Here is a 22,214-nt window from a genome sequence, read left to right as displayed (position 1 = left end):
ACAGCCCAGGGCCTTGATTCATACACAGCATGTCACTTCCACAAGTATGGTTGTCCTAATAATACATCACAAACTTCAAGGGGAGCGATGTCACACAATACCTCATCCGTGAAGGTCTTGATGTTGTACGGAAGGCGACACTTCTGGCTCACGTGAAGATCCCGTCCTTGGTGAAGCCACCCGATGGTGTATGGTTGTGGATGTCCTGTGGTCGATAAGCCCAACCGCTTCACGACCTCTGCCGAAATGAGGTTCTTTTGGCTCCCACTATTGACAATGAATTGTAGCGAGGAGACCTTTACCCACATCTGGGAGTGGAAGAGACGCTCCTCCTCCTCTGGATCTTTGGGTTCATTTTTTTGCATCTTGGTCGTAGCAACAGTGGCGTTGGGATCCACGTCAATGATCTGCTTCCCTTTTTCAATCCCCTTGTCGGGTTCTGACTCAGAGTCGAAACATGCATCTGATTCTGGAACCTTTAGCTCAGCCACCAGTGACTGCTTGGCTCGACACTCACTGGTGTTGTGAGTGGAGCTCTTATGGAACTCACACCATTTTCCCGTGTCCTTTTTCGTCTTCGCGGCGCTGTTCTTTGCCTGCAGCTTTGGCAGGTTGTCTTGGGCCGCCCGACCTTGGCTTTGTCCTTTGTTCTGTGTTTTAGGGGCACCTTTCCTTGCTTCATATTCGCAAATCCAAAGTCTCGCTTCTTTTGTTTAAACTTCTGCTCGACCTTGACAGCATATCGGTACGCTGTGCCGAGTGAGGAGATGTTCAGGAATTGTATTTCTTCCTGGATGTACTTGTGCAGGAAACCGCGGTATTTGAGTATCAAATGCTGCTCCGTATCCTTGATACCCAACTTTGTGCGAAGGGTATGGAAAAGATTGGTGAACTCCGGCACGTCTTGGTCCCTTCCCTGCCGCAGCGTGGTCCATTTTATGTATTCATCCTCATAGCTTCCGACAGGGTAGTACTGCTCCTTGATGGCATCCCGGAATGAATTCCATGTGGGTGCGGCTGAAAATAGTCAGTCGGTATTTTCATCCTTCTGCTCGTAGTAGGTTTCCCATCAGTCCTTGACATGGGGGTCTGCTTTGAGAAGAGTGAAAACAATCTTTTCCCGACTCGAAAATTCATGAACAGAAAAATAACCCTCCAGCAGATTTAACCATTTATCTATGGCATCTGTGTCTATCTGACCCTCAAATATTGGGATTTCAAAATTAACTTGTACCTTAAAGGGCGTGGTGTTTCCAGAGTAGCTGCTGGAAGCCGATGCGTCGCTTCTGGGTAGCCGATGAAGGATTTGGGCAAAATTGTCCATCATCGCATTCCGTTGTCGCTCGAGGGCTTCTTCAAGCAAGATTTTCATAGGATCTCTTGCCCCCTCATCTTTCTTCTCATCCACCATAGGAGGCCGTCGGGGTTTGCAAGGCTGGTCTCGCAAAGGTTCAACCAGTTCAAGCCCTAACTCCTTATATCCTGACCTCGTTGGGGACATGCAAAGAAAAACAGAGAAAAAGCATACCGCTCTGATACCACTGATCCGGATTTAAACAGGAACGCAATAAAACACAGAGATAACCATAAACATAGATATGCAGTGGAAATAATACTTCACTTCATTAATGTAAAATACTGAAATATTCTTACAAACAGTAATGGAAATAAACCAGCTAGGGCGATGGTAGCTTATCTCTGAGAAGAGGTGTGGTCGCTACATGCCTCTGAACTGTCTTACAATGAGGCTCGAAGGCCTATTTATTGTTGAGAAACAATGGAAAACCCTTAACATTCAAAAACCTAACCCTACAAGATGAAACGCCAAACTGTGGGCCCCGTTTGGGTAAATTGGTACATCAACTTCCCGGGGTCGTAACTTTGGCATACGATCTCTGTTTGACGCGTACAATAGCTCGTTAGAAAGATCTATCTGAGCACTACCACTTTGGGAGGCAATATGGGTCCATGGAATGGACCCATGTTGCCCCAGATTTCCCAAAAAACGTTGTTTAGGGCCTCAAAACGGCTCCGGAAGTTCAAGACCCGAAAAACTGCTAAAAATAGTAAGTTGTGCTACAATTAAGGAAACTGAAAATGCTGAGAGAAACAATGGTGGGGGTCCAGGTGGACTTGGCAGGTGGCCACCAAGATCCACCTGGATCACTATACTACTAGTGTAACCCCTTATTGTTATTATTGCAACCCCCTTATTATATTTTTGTGCCCATGTAGTCCCCATATTGTTATTATTGTGCCCCATAGAAGCCCAATATTGTTATTGTTGTGCCCTTACATTATTATTGTTATGTCAGCTTTGATTACATTATAACCCCTTAGACTCTTATATATAGAAAGGAGGTCTTGTCATTTGTATCATCCAAGAATTATTCATTTGTGTAATGTAAAGGAGGTTTCCCCCTCGAAGAGGCTGAATTCTAAGGCGTTTATATTTCTTTTCTATATTTTTGTGAGTTGGTTTCATAACATTTGGTATCAGAGCTTTGGATTCTAGGGTTTTGCTGCTCCAAACAGGTCTTTATTGAATTTTCGCTATATTTTTTTTTATGCGACATTTCAGAAGATAAGAAAACAAACCCATTTGAGAAGAAATTATTTTGAACCTCAGGTCCAAATTTCATATATTGTCTTGCTATATTTTCGGAGATATTATCTGAGGAAATTAGGGTTTGTGCAAGCTCTAGAATTCCATCTCAAACAAGTCATCGTGGACTTTTCACTATAATTTGTTTTATACGAAGTTTTAAATTTTGAAATTAAAACCCATTTGAGTCGAAATCATGGTGAAGTTCGGCCCGAATTTCATATTTTTATTCGCTATATTTTTGGAGATAAGGTCCAAGACATTTAGGCTTTCTACAGGCCCCCGAATTACATCCCAAACAAGTGACCTTGGGAAAATCGCCATAACTTTCTCTCAGAGCATCTGATTCAAATTGCATAAAATGTGACATAAAGAAGAAGGACTGTAGTTTGTTGGGCATTAGTTTCAGAACCTAAGGTCGAAACAGTGACATGTGGCATGTAGTACAAGTTTGCTCTAGTGAACTAGTCTATAATTAGATCATCGTGGGAGATTGGGCATAACTCTCTCTTCGGGAATCCAATTGCGAGTAGAATTGTGGTGTTAGAAAGAGGACTCATAGGGGTATCACATGCTAATATTTCAGAACTTAAAGATCCAAAATTACAGAGTTACAGTTGTTTTCAAGATCAAGCTCATAAAATCAAGAAAAAGTGATATGAGGGAGTTTGATGGCAAAGATCCGCTAAATTGGATACTACATATGGAGCAATATTTTGATCTAAATGAGGTGAAACTGTTACAAAAGGTACGTATGGCATCTTTATATTTAGAACCAAAACAATTTTTATGGTATATAGGGATTTTTTCTTGTAAACTACTTGTCACGTGGTCAATTTTCATAGAGGAAATGATAGCACATTATGAGAATACAAAGAGTAACACCTTCTTTAGCTAATTGATAAATCTCAAACAAAAGGGTTCAATGGAAGAGCACATTGATGACTTTCAAAAATTGAATATAAGATTAAATAATATTCCAGAGAAGCAGAGGATTGATGTCTTCATAGGGACTGTAAAAGATAACATCCAACATGAGGTTTGCCTTCGGGAACATGATTCATTGGAGAAGGCATACAGGTTGGCAAGAAAAGTGGAAAGAAAAATTATGGCAACAAGGAAGTCTACCCCTCACAGTTATAAATATGTAAGTGTTGTTTTTCCTAGTCTTCCACAACCTACAAGGTTGACACCACAACAATTGGAAGAAAAAAGAGCAAAAGGACTTTGTTACAATTGTGAAAGCAAATACATTAAAGGTCATAAGTGTGCCGAGAAGAAATTATTTTACATAGATTTTGAAGAGGAGGAAGAAAAGGATCAAGATATGTCAAAAGAAGAGTATATACACCGAGAACCAACCCTAAAGAAAGAACAAATGAATCCGACCATATCTCGTACTACATTGGAAGGAATTACCACTCCTCACACTCTCAAGATAGAAGTACATATCAAGAAGAATAAGGTTCAAGCAGTGAAATATCAGGAAGAAAAGTATCAAGAAATCTTAAAAGAAAAGGATACTCACTAGCAACCAACCCCAGAGAAAGAAGAAATGAATCCTACCATATCTTGTAATGCATTGGCCTAAATTACCACTCCTAAAACTGTAAAGATAGAAGGACATATCAAGAAGAAAAAGGTATTAGCATTGATTGATTCGGGTAGTGCCCATAATTTTATTCATTGTAAGATAGCCAAGGAATTGAATTGCTTCCTATATCCAGTACCAGAGTGTCAAGTGATGGTTGCAAGTGGAGGAACCATAAATTGCTCTAGAAAGTGCCATAATATCAAGCTAACCATGGGAGAATATGTATTGAATAGCACAATGCTTTCCATTCCAATGGGTGGTTTTGATGTTGTGCTAGGAGTCCAATGGCTACAATCCTTGGGTGGTTTTGATGTTGTACTAGGAGTCATGAATTTTTCTTCGAAAGGAAAGGAATTTGAATTAAGGGGTATCACAGGGAAACCGAGAAAGATAATCAGCTCTAACGGAATGACAAAGCTTCTAAAGAAAGAACAACGAGGCGTAATTGCACAATTATGTTCGCTAGATCTTCCCACATCAAAATCATCTATTTCTCCAGATCTCCAAAAAGTCTTGGACATCATTTCAAAGTATTTGAGACTCCAAAAAGTCTCCCACCTATTCGTGATCGTGAACATGCTATTCATTTGATTCCAGGAAGTTTTCCTCCAAACATAAGGCCTTATAGATATCCATATGCCCAAAGGAGTGAAATTAAACGTATGGTTGCATAAATGCTAGAGGTTGGTATAATTATCCAACCAAATTTGATAAATGAAGCAAAGGATGAATGGAAGAATGACGAAGCAGGGTGGGAACTCATTCAAAAGTTGCAGAAGATCCCAGTTCAAATAATATTTCCAAAACTTGGTAAGGAAGGACAAATCATATTGGAACCCGAAGTAGTCACAGAACCGAGAAGTCAACGTCTACGAAATCGATCAATTTCAGAGTATCTCATCAAGTGGAAGAACTTACTCCCTGAAGATTCCACATGGAAGGATGACAAATTTATACAGAAGCATCCAAAACTACTCAAGTGTTGAGGACAACACTTTTTGAAAGAGAGGGGCATGTTAGGTCCTTATACTACCAGTGTAACCCCTTAGTGTTATTAGTGCAACCCCCTTATTATATTTTTGTGCCCATGTAGTCCCCATATTATTATTATTGTGCCCCATAGAAGCCCAATATTGTTATTTTTGTGCCCTTACATTATTATTGTTATGTCGGCTCTGATTACATTATGACCCCTTAGACTCCTATATATAGAAAGGAGGTCTTGTCAATTGTATCATCCAAGAATTTTTCATTTGTGTAATGTAAAGGAGCTTTCCCCCTTGAAGAGGTTGAATTCTAAGGCGTTTATCTTTCTTTTCTATATTTTTGTGAGTTGGTTTCATAACAAGAATTCTATAAAGGATGTGCACTTAGGAAGAATGTCAAGAAGCCCTTTCCAAGCAACGAAAGTAGGTCCAAGGAAATTCTTGATCAAGTTCATTCTGATGTGTGGTCCAATTCCATTGAAATATCTTAAAGTCTCTTTATACTATGTAACTTTTATTGATGACTTCTCTCACAAGACATAGATTTAATTCATGAAGACAAAGGATGATGTCTTTGACAAGTTTTAGAAATTTAAGGTTGAAGTGGAAAACTTGAAGGGAAAGAAAATAAATATCCTAAGATCTGATAATGGAGGAGAATATACTTCCAAAGAGCTCGTTGTCTTTTGTAAAGAAGTTGTGATTAAGAGGGAGTTGATAGTCCCTTAAAATACACAACAAAAGGGAGTTGTTGAAAGAAAGAACCGAAGCATTGAAGAATATGTTAAAGCAATGATGCCTGATCAAGACTTACCTATATTCATATGAAGTGAAGAATCGATGACAAATATAAGACTCTTGAAGAAACGTTTACCAGAAAGAAACCTCTGGTTGGATATTTGAGAATATTTGGTTGTCTAGTTTATATCCATATACCCAAAGATAAGAGAAAGAATCTAGGTCCTTCAAGAAAGAAGGGAATATTCATTAGATATCACTAGTCATCAAAGGCTTATAGAATCTATGTTCCAGGACAATGACATGTTGAAGTTAGCAGGGACATGACCTTTAATGAGAATGTATCCTATTGGAAATCTAACATTAAAGGAAATTTTATTTTAAAAGGTTAACATTGAATTTCCATGTCATTCTGTGTAATCCAAACAAAATCCTTTAAAATTCAAAAGAGATACATGTGTGAGTAGGAATTGGAAAAAAAATTAATACAATTTACCTAATGTAAGCATCAATAGTGCCCAAGTGACCCAAACTACATTAAATATTTAAAATAAAATCAATATCTTATTCTATAAAAGTTATAGTGTCGATAATATTTTTAATGACATCAAAGAGATTTAGAACAATGGGTAAAGGAGCGTGCTATTAAGGTGCTCCGTAAGCAAAGGTCACCGATTCTAGTCTCACCGATACCAAAAAATCTAGCATGGTTTCCGCTTGTAGGTTTTAACCCCGTATAGAAATTACTTGCATACGAATTCTAAAACATAGAAAATAAACAATGCGAGAGCATAACACATATACACAGAGATTTTCCCCTGGATCCCAAATCTGGGACTACCAGCTTGATTTTTCATTATATTACTTTCAATGTTACAATACATATTTATACATGCCGAAGCATCCAATACCAAGGACCGAAAAACCATCGCGTCCAAAACCATAGACCAAAAAGCATAAGTAGGTTCACCCAACCTAATATAGGGTCCAAAAAAAAAAATCCCGGGCGCTGCCCCGAACCCCGTAGAGGGGGGCTACCCGCCCCTCTCAAACCCCCCGTTGCGAAATCGTCACAACGAAGGGGGGGCTCTGCCCCCCTCTAACCCCCAGTTCACTAAGTGGGTTAGTCGTGGAATGAATATAACACAACCCAACATTCTCCCACTTGTTGTTTTCTTCCACAAGGGGCCACAAGAGAGCTTAGTCATTTTTCCAGCCCTGAAACGCCCATTGTTCCTCTACATCATGAAAACTTCTCAGAGCTCACATATTTTTTCAATGCATCTGCAATATTCTTCAAAGTATCCACCTTTACCAGCAACACCTTTTTGTCTTCTATCATATCCCTCACAAAGTGATATTGAACATCAACGTGCTTTGTCTTGTTAGAAAATTATATATTACGGAGCAATGGAACACATAAAATATTGCAGAAATATAAACACAGAAAACGCACAAAACAAGAGAGACATAGATATACGTGGTTCACCTAGTTTGGGCTACGTCCACCCAGAACAGCCAGTCCTTCCTTTCTATTATCCAGCAAAATGAAGATACATAACCTACAGCAAATCCGCTGTAATATCCTCTGTTTTCTCTCACAGTCTCACCTCTCTGTTTCTCGCTCACAGAATACACATCTATCACACAGCCTCAAATACAATACCCTCATACAAAGAGAGGGGTTGCCTTCTAGGGCAAAAAACCCTAAACTAAACATAAGTTCTACCGTCAGATCATCCGCCTAATGAACGGCCCAGATTGACTAGAAATTACTATACTTTTACAAGGAAATTTTACAGTTGTTTTTAGCTTCGGGGGCGCTGCCCCCAAAACCCCGCCAAGGGGGGGCTCCCAAAGGTCGCAGCCGCCCCCCCTGGACCCCCCCTGCAGCGAATATTTTACGGGTGGCGTTGCCGCCCCCATTTCGAACTAGGGTCCTATGTGGCGATACCTTTGAATATAGAAGATAATCAGGCTCCACACCCAACAATCTCCCACTTGGAGACTGATTGTATTAACTCCACCGCTGCTCCATTTGCTGGACAATGACTCCTCTTTGGACCTGGTTGTTTCTCATCTTCATCGTCATCCTTGAAGACCAACTGAAACTGAGCATATTCTCAGTTTCTCCCTGGTTACAACTTTTGTTAGCATATCTGCAGGATTCTGGCTAGTGTGTATCTTTTCCAGCTTCAACTCTCCATCTTCCAACACTGATCGTATGAAATGTTACTTGAGCTGTATGTGTTTAGTCCTGGAATTAAATGCTGAGTTCTTTGCAAGATGAATGGCACTTTGGCTATCACTGTATAACGTGCCCATATCATGCTCCTTACCCAATTCACCCATAAACCTTTGTAACCAAATCATTTCTTTACTAGCCTCTGTAGCAGCAACATACTTTGCTTCTGTTGTTGAAAGTGCAACAACACTTTGGATTTTTGAAACCCAACTGACAGTTGTTCCTCCAACAGTAAATACATATCCTGTAGTGCTCCTCCTGTTATCTCTGTCACCTGCCATATCTGCATCAACATATCCTTGTAGGCAGATGTTTGAACCACCAAAGCATAATGCTTGATTTGTGGTACCTTTCAAATATCTGAGAATCCATTTCACTGCCATCCAATGTTCCTTTCCTGGATTGTTCATGTACCTGCTTACAACTCCCACTGCATGTGCAATATCAGGCCTTGTGCAGACCATTGCATACATTAAGCTTCCAACTGCTGATGCATATGGAACTTTAGACATATAATCCATGTCTTCTTGGGTCTTTGGGCACATTTCCTTGCTAAGTTTCAAATGGCTAGCAAAAGGTGTACTAACTGGTTTTGCATTGTGCATGTTAAATCTTTTCAACACCTTTTGTATGTACTCATTCTGAGACAATGTTAATTTACGATTTTTTCTGTCTCTAGTTATTCTCATACCAAGGATTTGTTTTGCAGCTCCCAAATCCTTCATTGCAAATGAATTTGCCAATTTTCTTTTGAGCACATTTATTTCCTGCATGTTAGATCCTGCAACAAGCATGTCATCTACATACAATAACAATATAATATAGCTGCCATCATTTTGCTTTTTCAAATAAACATAATGATCAGAGTGACATCTAGTATAACCTTGTTCAGACATAAACTTGTTAAATTTTAGATACCACTGCCTTGGAGCCTGTTTTAATCCATACAAGCTCTTCTTCAACCTGCACACTAGTTTCTCCTTCCCTTTCACCTCATATCCTTGTGGCTGCTGCATATATCTCTCTTCCTCCAAATCCCCATGGAGAAAGGCTGTCTTTACGTCTAACTGCTCAAGATGCAAATCTTCAGCTGCTACAAGACTTAAAATAGTTTTGATTGAAGTCATTGTTGGAAATAATACTAAGAGGGGGGGGTGAATCAGTATTATCAGATCAATAAAACTTTTTCATTTCCATACTTAGATACATATACGCTACTTCATTCAAGGGAAACCGCGTGTATACGCAACTGTGTCTAAAGCAACCACCGTATATCCAAAATACTTATGATTCAGTTAATGCATTAAATGTTGATCTTTAGTTAGTGTATCAGAATTTCATTAACCATATGAACAGTAAGCAGGTGTAGTAAAACAGAACAGATCATCACACACAAGAAGCACACATGAACACCATGATATAAGGTGGAAACCCAATGTGGGTGAAAACCACCTGCTGCAATTCGTTTCTATCTTCCTTTATTAAGAAACTTCTTTTACAATGTACTGGTGCAGTCCTTTACCAGCACGCAGGCTACAACCTACGGAAGGCTACAACCTTCTCTCGTTCTCCAGACTCTCCTAGAAGGGAGCTCCAACCCCCTTTGCTCTTGTACTAGCTAAGATACTAGTACGTAGGTGCCGGCCTACAATCTTCTCTCTTCCGGGCACCACGTTTCATAATTTTCAGACTGGATACTCCTGAAGCACAACACATAACCTGAAGGCCGCGTTTCATCAAATTTTCATACTGGACCCATAAATATCATTGAAGCACAAAACAATCAATACTCGCATCATCAATCTCTGAATCACTAAAACACTGAAGCCTTGTCAACAACACAGTAACCAGAACATAGAGCAGAACTCTGCAATAACAATCAGAACCAACTGTACCATCAAAATCATGCATCAGAATGCATACGCTACTTGGAAGTGTTGAACCTGCGTGTATACGCAACTTCATCAAGATGAACCAGCCTATATGTCATTAATCACTTATTCATAACTTTGTTGCACTTCCTGACTTCAAACATAACCAGATCATGACATATACAAGGATAATATATGCGTTAGCACCCAGATCTAGTCCATCAGATCTCATAAATATGAGTCATTATGATCCTGATCCAATATTAGTTCTCATCCATCAATATTGAAGCTAAACACAATCACCCAAACAAGATATGCAGAATACTGACACCTTTAAACTGTCATCAGAACCCTTTAACAACCAGAACCACCTGTAACTTCAAATATCATAGCTCAAAAGGTATACGCTACTACAATGAACTCAACCTGCGTACATACGCGCTTACACCAAAGCCAACCCGCGTACAGATCTATAAATATTCAATCATGACTTGCAGCAATTACAAACTTAAGTTATACCCAGTTCAGATCATTGCATGCGTCAGTATACAGATCTAGAATAAACATAATCAATCATATAGAAATAGTTCATTTCAAACCATTTGATCCCGATCTATCCTTAGATCTTGTTCTCCATCCACTGGTGAGATCCCTCCTTAGCTCAGATCAAGCAATGCATCATCAACCCATAACCTGCATACTGGATCTCATACTTCCTCAGATATTCAAGACTTTTCAGATGCTCTTGCCTAATGATCTTCTTCTCCTTTTATAGTCTTAGGCCTTGCTCAATACCACGGTCCAAAACCATAATAAATCAATACCAAGAGCCCAATACTTGGGATCAACACACTTGTCGAGATACCATGGTCCAAAACCATAGGTTCAAATACCGAGGACTAACTACCACGGACCAAAAGTAAGCTTTCCGACATGTACGCGCTTTTCCATGCATAAAACTGTGTGTATACCCTACTTGGTATATAGCGAACCTCCGTATACGCGACTTGGTATATAGTGAACCTGCTTGTATACCCTACTTGGTATATAGTGAACCTGCGTATACATATTTTCTCTTCATACTTGTAGTCTGGTCATCAATTCCTTGCTGCTATTAGTGTGATTTGCCATCAAGGACAACACTTGTCTCATAATGCCAACAATCTCCCCCTTTGGACTTGATGGCAAAGCTAACTTGTCACACTTTGATCTTCTTGTTCCTTTGAGCTGTCCTGCATCCCATGCATTTAGTCACATTTGTAGATTGATCTAGTTATATGTAAGTGAGATGTTCTTCTATGAGAGGGTTGCCATCAAGTACAACACATGCATCATAATGCCAACAGTCATTTTAACAACAGGAGAAAATATTTCATCAAAATCAATACCTTTCTTCTGTGCAAACCCCTTCACCACAAGTCTAGCTTTATACCTCTGTTTTCCTCCATCTTCTTCCTTCAGCCTGTAAACCCATTTATTCTTCAATGTAGTTTTTCCTACAAGCAACATGACTAAATCCCAAGTCTGTTTATGCATTAAGGAGTCCATCTCTTCTTCCATGGCTACCTCCCACTTCTTCCTGCTTTCAACCTGCATTGCTTCTTCATAACATTTGGGTTCACCGGAATCAGTCAACAATAAATAATATAATGAAGGAGAGTATCGTTCAGGGGGTCTACTTATCCTGGTAGATCTTCTAACACCACTTTCAGGTGTTTGGGGTGCCTGTTGTTGTTGTGGTGGTTGCTGTTGTTGTGGTTGTTGATTATTATTATTTTCAGGCACCTTTACTTTTTCAGTGATTTCATCAAGAACTGCGTATTCCTTGTTTTCCTTTTCCTGTTTCTTTTCCTGCAACTGATTCTTATACAAGACCTTTTCATTGAATATTACATCTCTGCTCCTAATGATTTTGTGATTTTCGTAATCATATAAGCGATAAACAAAATCATTAACACCATATCTAATAAAGGTACATTTCTTTGACTTTGCCTCAAGCTTTGTTCTATTTTCTTTATCAATATGGACAAAGGCCTCACAACCAAAAGGCTTTAAAATAGAGTAGTTTACCTTTTTACCTATCCATGCTTCCTCTGGAACACCACCATCCAAGGAACTTGAAGGCCCTCTGTTTATTAGATAAATAGCAGTATCTACAGCATCTGCCCAAAACTGTAAAGGCAATGCTGCATGCAATCTCATGCACCTTGCACGCTCCATGATTGTTCTGTTCATCCTTTCTGACACACCATTTTCTTGTGGTGTTCTTGGAACTGTCTTCTCTCTGCGAATTCCATGCTCTGAACAGTACCTATCAAACTCTTTGCTGCAATATTCACCTCCATTGTCTGATCTAAGACACTTCAATTTCTTTCCTGTCTCAATCTCAACCAAAGCTTTCCATTTCTTGAAAGTATCAAATACATCAGATTTATTCTTAATACAATAAATCCAAGTTTTTCTAGTTGCATCATCAATAAAAGTAACATAATAACGAGAGCCACCGAGAGATGATACCTGAGCAGGTCCCCATATGTCTGTATGCACAAGCTCTAATTTTTCGTTCTTCTTTTCTTTCCCAACTCTGAGAAATCTGACTCTCTTCTGTTTTCCATAAATGCAGTTCTCACAGAAGTCCAAATCAACATTCTTCAAACCCGGCAACAAATTCCTTGAGTGAAGAATCTTCATCCCCTTTTCACTCATGTGTCTGAGCCTATGGTGCCATAATGCTGCATCTGCTCCTTTGGAAGTTAAAGCATTAACAGAGTTAGAAATACCATTGCATAAATACAATGTACCAACCTTTTCGCCTTTTGCTATTACCAGGGCTCCTTTAGTGACCTTCCAAGCTTTATCTGTGAAGGTTGTCACACAACCTTCACCGCCTAACTGCCCTGTTGAAATCAGATTTTTCTTTAGATCTGGAACATTCCTTACCTCCTTTCATAGCCATTGGTTTCCATTTTGCTGTTTTACAAGAACCTTACCCATTCCAACGATTTTACAGGGTTTATCATCAGCCAGACGAACTTGTCCAAAATCTCCTTGAACATAGTCATGAAAGTATTTCTTATCAAGTGTGGCATGGAATGAAGCCCCTGAATCTACCACCCAGAAATCAGTAATATTTTCGAAAGAAAGAATCAAAGCATCTTGTAACACCTCACCTGTCACATTTGCTTCATGATTGTTTTCTTGTTGTGCATCTCCTTCTTTTCCCTTCCGAGATCTACAGTCTTTCTTTAGGTGTCCTTTCTTTCCACATTTCCAGCACACTATCCCCGATCTAGACTTGGATCTGTCTTTCCTTGATTTACTGCGATATCCTGAGCTCTTTCCTCTTTCCATTTTTCTTCCTCTAGACTCTGCACTCAAAGCATTTCCCGATGTCTCACTAGAGCTTTTCCGTCGCATTTCCTCGCTAAGGATAGCACCAACAACATCATCAAACTTTAAAGTACTAGATCCAGAAACGGAGTTACTAATGGCCATTACCAAACCATTCCAACTTTCTGGTAATGAGCACAAGAATAACAGAGCTCTAACTTCATCATCAAAGTTTACCCCTACAGAACTTAACTGACTTGTAACTGTATTAAAATCATTTAAATGGTTTGCAACAGATCCACCTTCCGACATATTCATATTAAATAACTATTTCATAAGAAATACCTTGTTTGAGGCCTATGGTTTTTCATATAGTTTCGACAACGTCTGCATCAAACCCTCTGTCGTGGTTTCCTTCGAAATGTTGAAGGCGACTGACGCAGCAAGGGACAACCGTATTGTTCCGAGTGCCTTTCTATCGAGAAGGTTCCATTCTTCGTCTTTCATACCCGTTGGCATCTTTGTTTTTCCGCCCAATGGTAGGTATAGATCTTTTAGATACAGATAATCTTCCATCTGCATCTTCCACAGCGAGAAGTTTTGGCCGTTAAATTTATCGACCCTAAACTTACCATCTTCTGCCATTGCTCCCACTCGAACCAGGAACCCTTCTTTCCTACAAGTTTATCAGCCAAATAGACCTTCGGCTCTGATACCAGTTGTTAGAAAATTATATATTACGGAGCAATGGAACACATAAAATATTGCAGAAATATAAACACAGAAAACGCACAAAATAAGAGAGACACAAATATACGTGGTTCACCCAATTTGGGCTACGTCCACCCCGAACAGCTAGTCCTTCCTTTCTATTATCCAGCAAAATGAAGATACACAACCTACAGCAAATCCGCTGTAATATCCTCTATTTTCTCTCACAGTCTCACCTCTCTGTTTCTCGCTCACAGAATACACATCTATCACACAGCCTCAAATACAATACCCTCATACAAAGAGAGGGGTTTCCTTCTAGGGCAAAAAACCCTAAACTAAACATAAGTTCTACCGTCAGATCATCCGCCTAATGAACGGCCCAGATTGACTAGAAATTACTATACTTTTACAAGGCAATTTTACAGTTGTTTTTAGCTTCGGGGGCGCTGCCCCCGAAACCCCCCGCCAGGGGGGGGCTCCCAAAGGTCACAGCCGCCCCCCCTGGACCCCCCCTGCAGCGAATATTTTACGGGCGGCATTGCCGCCCCCATTTCGAACTGGGGTCCTATGTGGCGATACATTTGAATATAGAAGATAATCAGGCTCCACACCCAACATGTCTTTGAATGATAAGCAGGGTTCTTTGCCAAGAAAATTGCACTTTGGTTGTCACAGTCTATCCTTATAGCTCCCTGTACTAACCCCATCCTTGAACACAATCTCTACAACCAACCTGCTTCCTTGCTTGCATGAGTGGCTGCCATGTATTCTTCCTCTGTAGTTGATAGTGCCACTACAGATTGTTTCTTACTCATTCAACTGACTGCACCTCCAAATGGATTAAACATACCCACTTGTAGATCTTCTCTAATCCAAATCTCCAGCCCAGTCTGCATCAACAAAGCCACAGATATCCAAAATTTTGTCCAATCCTGGTCTTCCTTGGTAGCACAAACCATAATCACTAGTGCCATGCAAATACCTGAAAACTCGCTTCACTGCTGTCCAATACTCCTTCCCTGGTTTTGACATAAACCTGCTCAATACTGCCACTACATGTGCAATGTCTAGTCTAGTACAGACCATTGCATACATCAGGCTACCGACTGCACTTGCATATGGAACATGGGACATATCCTCTTCCTCTTCTTGTGTCTTGGGACACTGCTCAGCAGATAACTTTACACCTACAGGAATAGGAACCTTCACTGGTTTACTATCCTACATATTAAACCTATGCAGTATTGTCTCGACATACTTCCTCTGGTTTAACTAGAGCTTCCTCTTTTCCCGATCTCTTTCAATTTCCATGCCCAAAATATAGTTTGCAGCACCAAGATCTTTCATGCCGAATTTCGGGGACAATTGGGTCTTCAAATCCTAGATAATTTCTTTGTCATTTCCAACCAGCAACATATCATCCACATACAAGACCAGATAAATAACACGGTCACCAATTAATTTAAAATACACACAGTGATCTGCTTTGCTTCTGGTGAAGCCAAGTCCCCATATAAATGTATCAAATTTCTGATACCACATCCTTGGTGACTGTTTTAACCCATACAGAGGCTTCTTTAATTTGCATACTAGTTCTTTCTTACCCTTCACTGCAAAACCTTCAGGTTGCTTCATGTATATCTCCTCTTCCAGATCCCCATGAAGAAATTTTGTCTTCACATCCATCTGTTCTACCTCAAAATCAAAAGTAGTAGCAACAGATAAAAGTAATCTAACAGAAGTTACCTTGGCAATAGGAGAAAAAATATCACCAAAATCAATTCCCGACACCTCAGAATAACCTTTTGCTACCAACCGAGCGTTGTATTTCTCCACCTTTCCTTCTGCATTTGTCTTCTTCTTGAACACCCATTTGCTACCAATGGGTTTCCTTCTAGCCGGCAACTCCACCAGATCCCAAGCCTCATTTTTGTGCAAAGATGCCATTTCATCAACCATGGCCTCTTTCTAGAGTTTTCCATCCTCTGAATCTACTACTTCCTTCACAGTTCTGGGATCATCATCAGTAATAGATAAAGCAAAATTTGAAAAAAAAACAAATGGACTATACCTTTCTCGCTGCCTTCATTCTCAAACTGACCTTCTTACACCTAGAGTTTGTGGCTCTTCATCTTCTGATTCCTCCTCTGTTGTAGACTCTGATTCTTCCTCCTTTAGCTCAAACTCTATCTTCTTAGGTTCCTTTGATTGGACTTCATGTTTAATAACATCTTTCACCTCTCTGAACACCACATCTCGGTTGTACACAACCTTCCTTGTTGCTAGGTTCCAAAGCTTATAACCCTTTAAACCATCCTTATACCCAATAAAGATGCACTTTTAAGATTTACTATCCAACTTGGTTCGTTTCTCCTTTGGAACATGTACATATGCATCACATCCAAATACCCTCAGACGTGAAAGAGAGGGTTTCTTACCAGTCCATACCTCTTGTGGAGTTTTATCCTCCAACGCTGATGAAGGTGATCCGTTGAGCAAGTAACATGCTGTCTCCGCCGCCTCTGCCCAGAATTCCTATCCTAACCCGACACCACTGAGCATGCTTCTTGCCCTTTCCATCAACGTCTTGTTCATTCTTTCTGCAACTCCATTTTGTTGAGGTGTATATGGAGTAGTCTTCTGCCATGCTATACCACACTTCTTATAGAATTCTTCAAATTCCTTACTGCAAAACTCTCCACCGTTATCTGTCCTCAACACCTTTATCTTCTTCTCTATCTGGTTTTCCACCAGAGCCTTAAATTCTTTAAACCTGTCAAAGACTTCAGATTTCTTCTTAAGGAAATATATCCATGTATTCCTTGAGAAGTCATGTATAAATGATACATAGTACACAGACTTACCCAGTGATGGAACCTTCACAGGTCCAAACACATCACTGTGCACAAGCTCCAATATCTGTTTCGCCCTCTTACCACCGGAGGGGAAACTCACCTGATTCTGCTTCCCATATATACAATTTTCACAGAAATCAAAATCTAGAGAGCTATTACCCATACCTTCTACCATACCTTTACCATGAAGTATTCGAAGGCCTTTCTCTCCAATATGTCCAAACCTTTGATGCCACAGCATGGTCTTCTCTCCAAAGACCACTAGATTTTATGCTCCACTTTCAGGAACCATAGAACTGTTGCACCCATCAACAACATTGCTACCCTGCAGCTTGTACAGAGCTCCAATTCGAACTCCCAGCATCAATACTAGTGCTCCCCGAACCATCTTGCAGGTATCTTTCTTGAACACTGTTTTTACACCTGCATCATCCAACTTGCTTACAGAAATCAGATTTATGGCCAATGCAGGAATATGCAGAACACCCGGAAGTGTTCTAACCCTTCCACCTTGCAACTTCAACTTTACCTTTCTGCGACCAACGATTCTACCCTTCCTATCATCTCCTAAGAAGACATCACCACCATCGTATTTCTCATACTCCCAGAACCACTCGCTATGGGGAGTGAAGTGAAAGGATGCGCCTGAGTCAATCAACCATGCCTCATGATCTACATGTGTACTTGAAGAAGCCAAGTACACATCCCCACCTTCATCTAAGGTGGTTTTCGCCTCTACAAAAGGAGCATCATCAGATCCCTTTCCTTTATTAGGAGCTTTAGATTTACAGTCCCTTTTGAAATGCCCTTCCTTTCCACATTTCAGCACACCACCTTTACAGGTTTTCCTGGAGATTTAGATCTCCATCTAGATTTAGATCTCCCACTGGATGACTTATTTTTGTTTTTGTTCTGGGACCATCCTCGTACAGACAAGGAATCACCATTCTGGCTCTCCATATTTTTCCGTCTCATCTCCTCTGTCAACAAGGATGAGACTATTTCATCAAATTGCAAGCCAGTTGCATTGCTACCTTTTGTAGTAACTAGACTGTCCCACGAATCTGGTAGGAACACAACAAACTGATGCAATAATCTTCATTTGAAATTTTAATATCAACAAATGCTAACTGACTTACCACATTATTAAATGTGTTCAGATGCTCTGTCACCGAGTCTCCATCTTTCATCCTCAGGTTATACAACTTTTTCCGTAAGAACAGTTTATTCACCAGAGACTTAGATTGGTACAAAGTCCCTAACTTGTCCCACAAAGCCTTCATCGTAGCTTCCCCTGATACATTCAGCGATACTGAATCTAAGACACATAATCGTATGGTGCTCTTTGCCTTCCAATCCAACTTCTTCCATTCTTCATCGGACACTCTCGTTGGTTTAGTACCCAGATCTACCGCAATCCACTGATCTTTATCCACCAACAGATCCTCCATCTTGAGTTTCCACAACACAAAACTCTGATCATTAAATTTCTCGATCTCTATCTTTCCACTGCTCGTCATTTTCTTTCACCACCAAAATCAATCTTGCACATCTCCCACTGAACAGGACCTACCACAAGCCCGAGCAAGACCCCTTAGCAACAAAGGCATCCCCTTGAAGCCAAAAATAGCTTTGATACCAAATGTAGGTTTTAACCCCGTACATAAATTACCTGCATACGAATTCTAAAACACAGAAAATAAACAATGCGAGAGCATAACACATAAAACACATATACACAAATATTTTCCCCTCGATCCCAAAACCAGGACTACCAACTTGCTTTTTCATTATATTCCTTTCAATGTTACAATATATATTTATACATGCCGAAGCATCCAATACCATGGACCGAAAAACCATTGCGTCCAAAACCATGGACTGAAAACCATAGGTAGGTTCGCCCAACCTAATATAGGGTCCAAAAACAAATTTCCTGCGGCGCTGTCGCGGTCCCCGTAGAGGGGGGCTACCCGTCCCCCTCAAACCCCCCGGACAGGGGGGGCTACCGCCCCCCCTGTGACCCCCCCGTTGCAGAATCGACACAACGAAGGGGGGGCTCCCCCCCCTCCTTTAACCCCCGATTCACTACGTGGGTTAGTCTTGGAAAGAATATAACACAACCCAACACCACTGGTGCAGCTCGGGCCGGGTACGATCCCCGAGTGACTTTGATGGCTTACATGCCCCTGAGTCATGGCCTCTCAGCCACAGGGTAAGAGTGATTTTCAAGATTCACCCACTTATCAACCAAAATATATATATATATATATATATATATATATATATATATATATATATATATCTATTTAATGATATGTAACTAATTTAAATTTTATATTTACTTTTTTAATTTAAATTTTATTAAATCTTGTGTAAATAAATTAATTTAAATATAAAATATATATACTATTATTTTGATAAAAGTGCATTTATTTGGTTAATTTAAATTTTAATTTTAAATTCACTTTTTTTAATTTAAATTTTATTAAATTTTTTGTTAATAAATTAATTTAAATATAATATATATTGTTATCTATTTTTAATGACATGCAACTAATTTTAATTTTAATTTTTTTCTAATTTAAATTTAGGTCATTTAAATTTAATTAAATTTTAAATTTTCTTTTCTAATTTAAATTTTATTAAATATTGTGCTAATAAATTAATATAAAGATAAATTACATATACTGTTATTTTGATAAACGTCACATTTATTTGGGTAATTTCGAAAAAAGTAAAGTAATAAAAGTGATATATTAGAAAATTGTCTGCATGACATTATTTTATTAATTTCTTATTTTTTTCTTAGGTGGCTATTTTTTAGTTGAAATTTCCTCTAATGAGAAGTTCTAATGGATTCTGATGAGGACAAATAACATGAAGCTCTCAAGGAAGAAGGCCATGCTCCATCAAATTCTTCAGATTATCATGTAGATCATAAAGAAGAGCTAGAAAGGCCTAGCAAACCAATGGATCCAATTGTTGTTCTTGAGATCGGGAATAGACCAGCTTGGCTTAGACCTACCTTGCAGGAAGCAGAAGGACATGCAGAACCATGTGGAACCTTCAGGAAAAGAAAGAGATTGAAGAGGTATTCTAGATATGCAGCATTAATGAAAAATATCATTGATTTGAGCCTTCCACCTTCGAAGAAGCCATTAGAGAAATTTTGAGATAAAAAATGGGCCTCAAAAAAAATTGTACAATTAAAATCAACTTTACAAGAACCAATAGGATTCAAGATGGTGATGTCAACAATGGGGCGTGATTCACCATTTTTGGAGTAAAAACGTAAGAAGATAAAATAATAATAATAATAATATCAATAATAAAATTACATTTTCAACTTGTATTTTCAACTTATCTTCCCAAAATTTTACTCAAAGTTTGAGCAGGAGCACTCGTTAGCTACGGAATTAATTCATCATCCAAGGAGAACCCATGTTGCATAATTTTTATGGACCCTCCTACACGAAAAATGAGAAATACAAGAAAAAATGTGATTTTACTCAAATTTCAAGTAGGAGCACTCATTGGATGTGAAATTTAATTCCTCGTCCAAGGATTACCCATGTTGCATATTTTTTTATGGACCCTCATACATGAAAAACGTTATTTCAATCATGTAATTCTCATTTTTCATGTAGTAGGGTCCATCAAAACTATGCAACATGAGTACTCCTTAGATGAGGAATTAAATTTTGCATCCAAGGAGTGCTCCTGCTCGAAATGTGAGTAAAATTTTGGGGAGGTAAATTGAAAATACGAGTTGGAAAAACAGTTTTTCTTTTTCCCCTCCAAAATATGATGAGGTAATCCAATTTTATTTTATTATTTCCAATATTATTTTATAATATTCCTTAAGAGGCCAATTTTAGACCTCAATATTTCTCTATTGAGCTAACCAGCAAGTTAGGAAGGATTTGATTCTAGAAGAATACCAATCAATCATGAGGAATGATGTATGGGAGATTGTGCCAAGACCTAAAGGGAAGTTTGTGGTAACCTCTAAATGGGTGTACAAGATCAAGCATGCATTGGATGGCAGTATTGACAAATGAAAGGTGAGATTTATGCCTAGAGGGTTCTCCCCGAAAGAGGGAGAATACTATGATGAAACTTTTTCTTTGGTTTCCAGGTACACTACCATTAGATCTATAATTTTTATTACTTCTTCGATAAGTTGAAATTTACATCAGATGGGTGTAAAGACTACTTCCTCAATGGTGTGATTGAGGAAGAAGTGTGCATTGAACAACCATAAGGTTTTAAGGTTCATGGAAGAGAGTCGCATGTCTACAAATTGAATAAATCCTTGTATGGACTTAAGCAAGCCTAGAACATGGTACTCTTGAATTGACAACTACTTGACAAGACATGGTTTCTCTAAAAGTTATGTTGATCTAAAAATAGATTTCAAGGTTGCGAAGAATGAACCAGCGATTCTATTATTGTATGTAAATGACTTATTTTTGACATATGTGGAGCATCTCATTATTGAATGGCATTGAATTTGATATGAAGGATCTTGGTTTGGTGCACTACTATTTGGGACTAAAAGTATGGCAAAAACTTGGTGAAATCTTCCTTGGTCAAAGAAAATTGATTATCAAGATCTTGTAGAAGTTTGGGATGATGGATTGTAAATCGAAGACAACTCCCATGGTGAAAAATATGAGAATTTTGAGAGACACTAAGTCAAATTTGATAGAACCATCCATGTACCGGAAGATGATTGGCTCACAGATGTGTTTGGTTAATACCAATCCATACATGTGCTTTGCAATAACTACTTTAAGCCAATACCAGGTGGAACCGAGACATGATCATTAGATTGCAGCAAAGCATGTACTGAGATATTTGTGTGGTACTGTTGATTATGGTTTTAGATATGTCTCAAATGGTGATATACAACTGCAGGGTTATATGGATTCAAATTGGGCAGGGAATGTTGAAGAAAGAAAGAGTACATCCATAGGTTCCTTCAATTTGGGCTTCGTTATGATTTTGTGGATGAGAAGGAAGAAGACATTTGTCGCACTCAACACTACTAAGATAGAGTGTGTTACAGCCAGTTTAGCGATTTTTTAAGAAATGTGGTTTCGAAAGCTACTCACTGGATTATTTGATAATATGCTCAAGTCGATCATGATATTTTGTGATAATCAAAACTAAGTGAAGCTTACAAAGAATCCAGTTTTCTATGATAGGTTGAAGCACATTGAGATCAAGTACCACTTCATTCTTGACATGGTGCAAAAGGGAGAAATGAA

The sequence above is a fragment of the Pinus tabuliformis genome, chromosome 6 (genome assembly GCF_031772625.1).
Source record: "Pinus tabuliformis cultivar Carrire ecotype Pingquan chromosome 6, CPIR1, whole genome shotgun sequence".
Classification (NCBI taxonomy): domain Eukaryota; kingdom Viridiplantae; phylum Streptophyta; class Pinopsida; order Pinales; family Pinaceae; genus Pinus; species Pinus tabuliformis.
Note: the sequence above shows the minus strand (reverse complement) of the source record.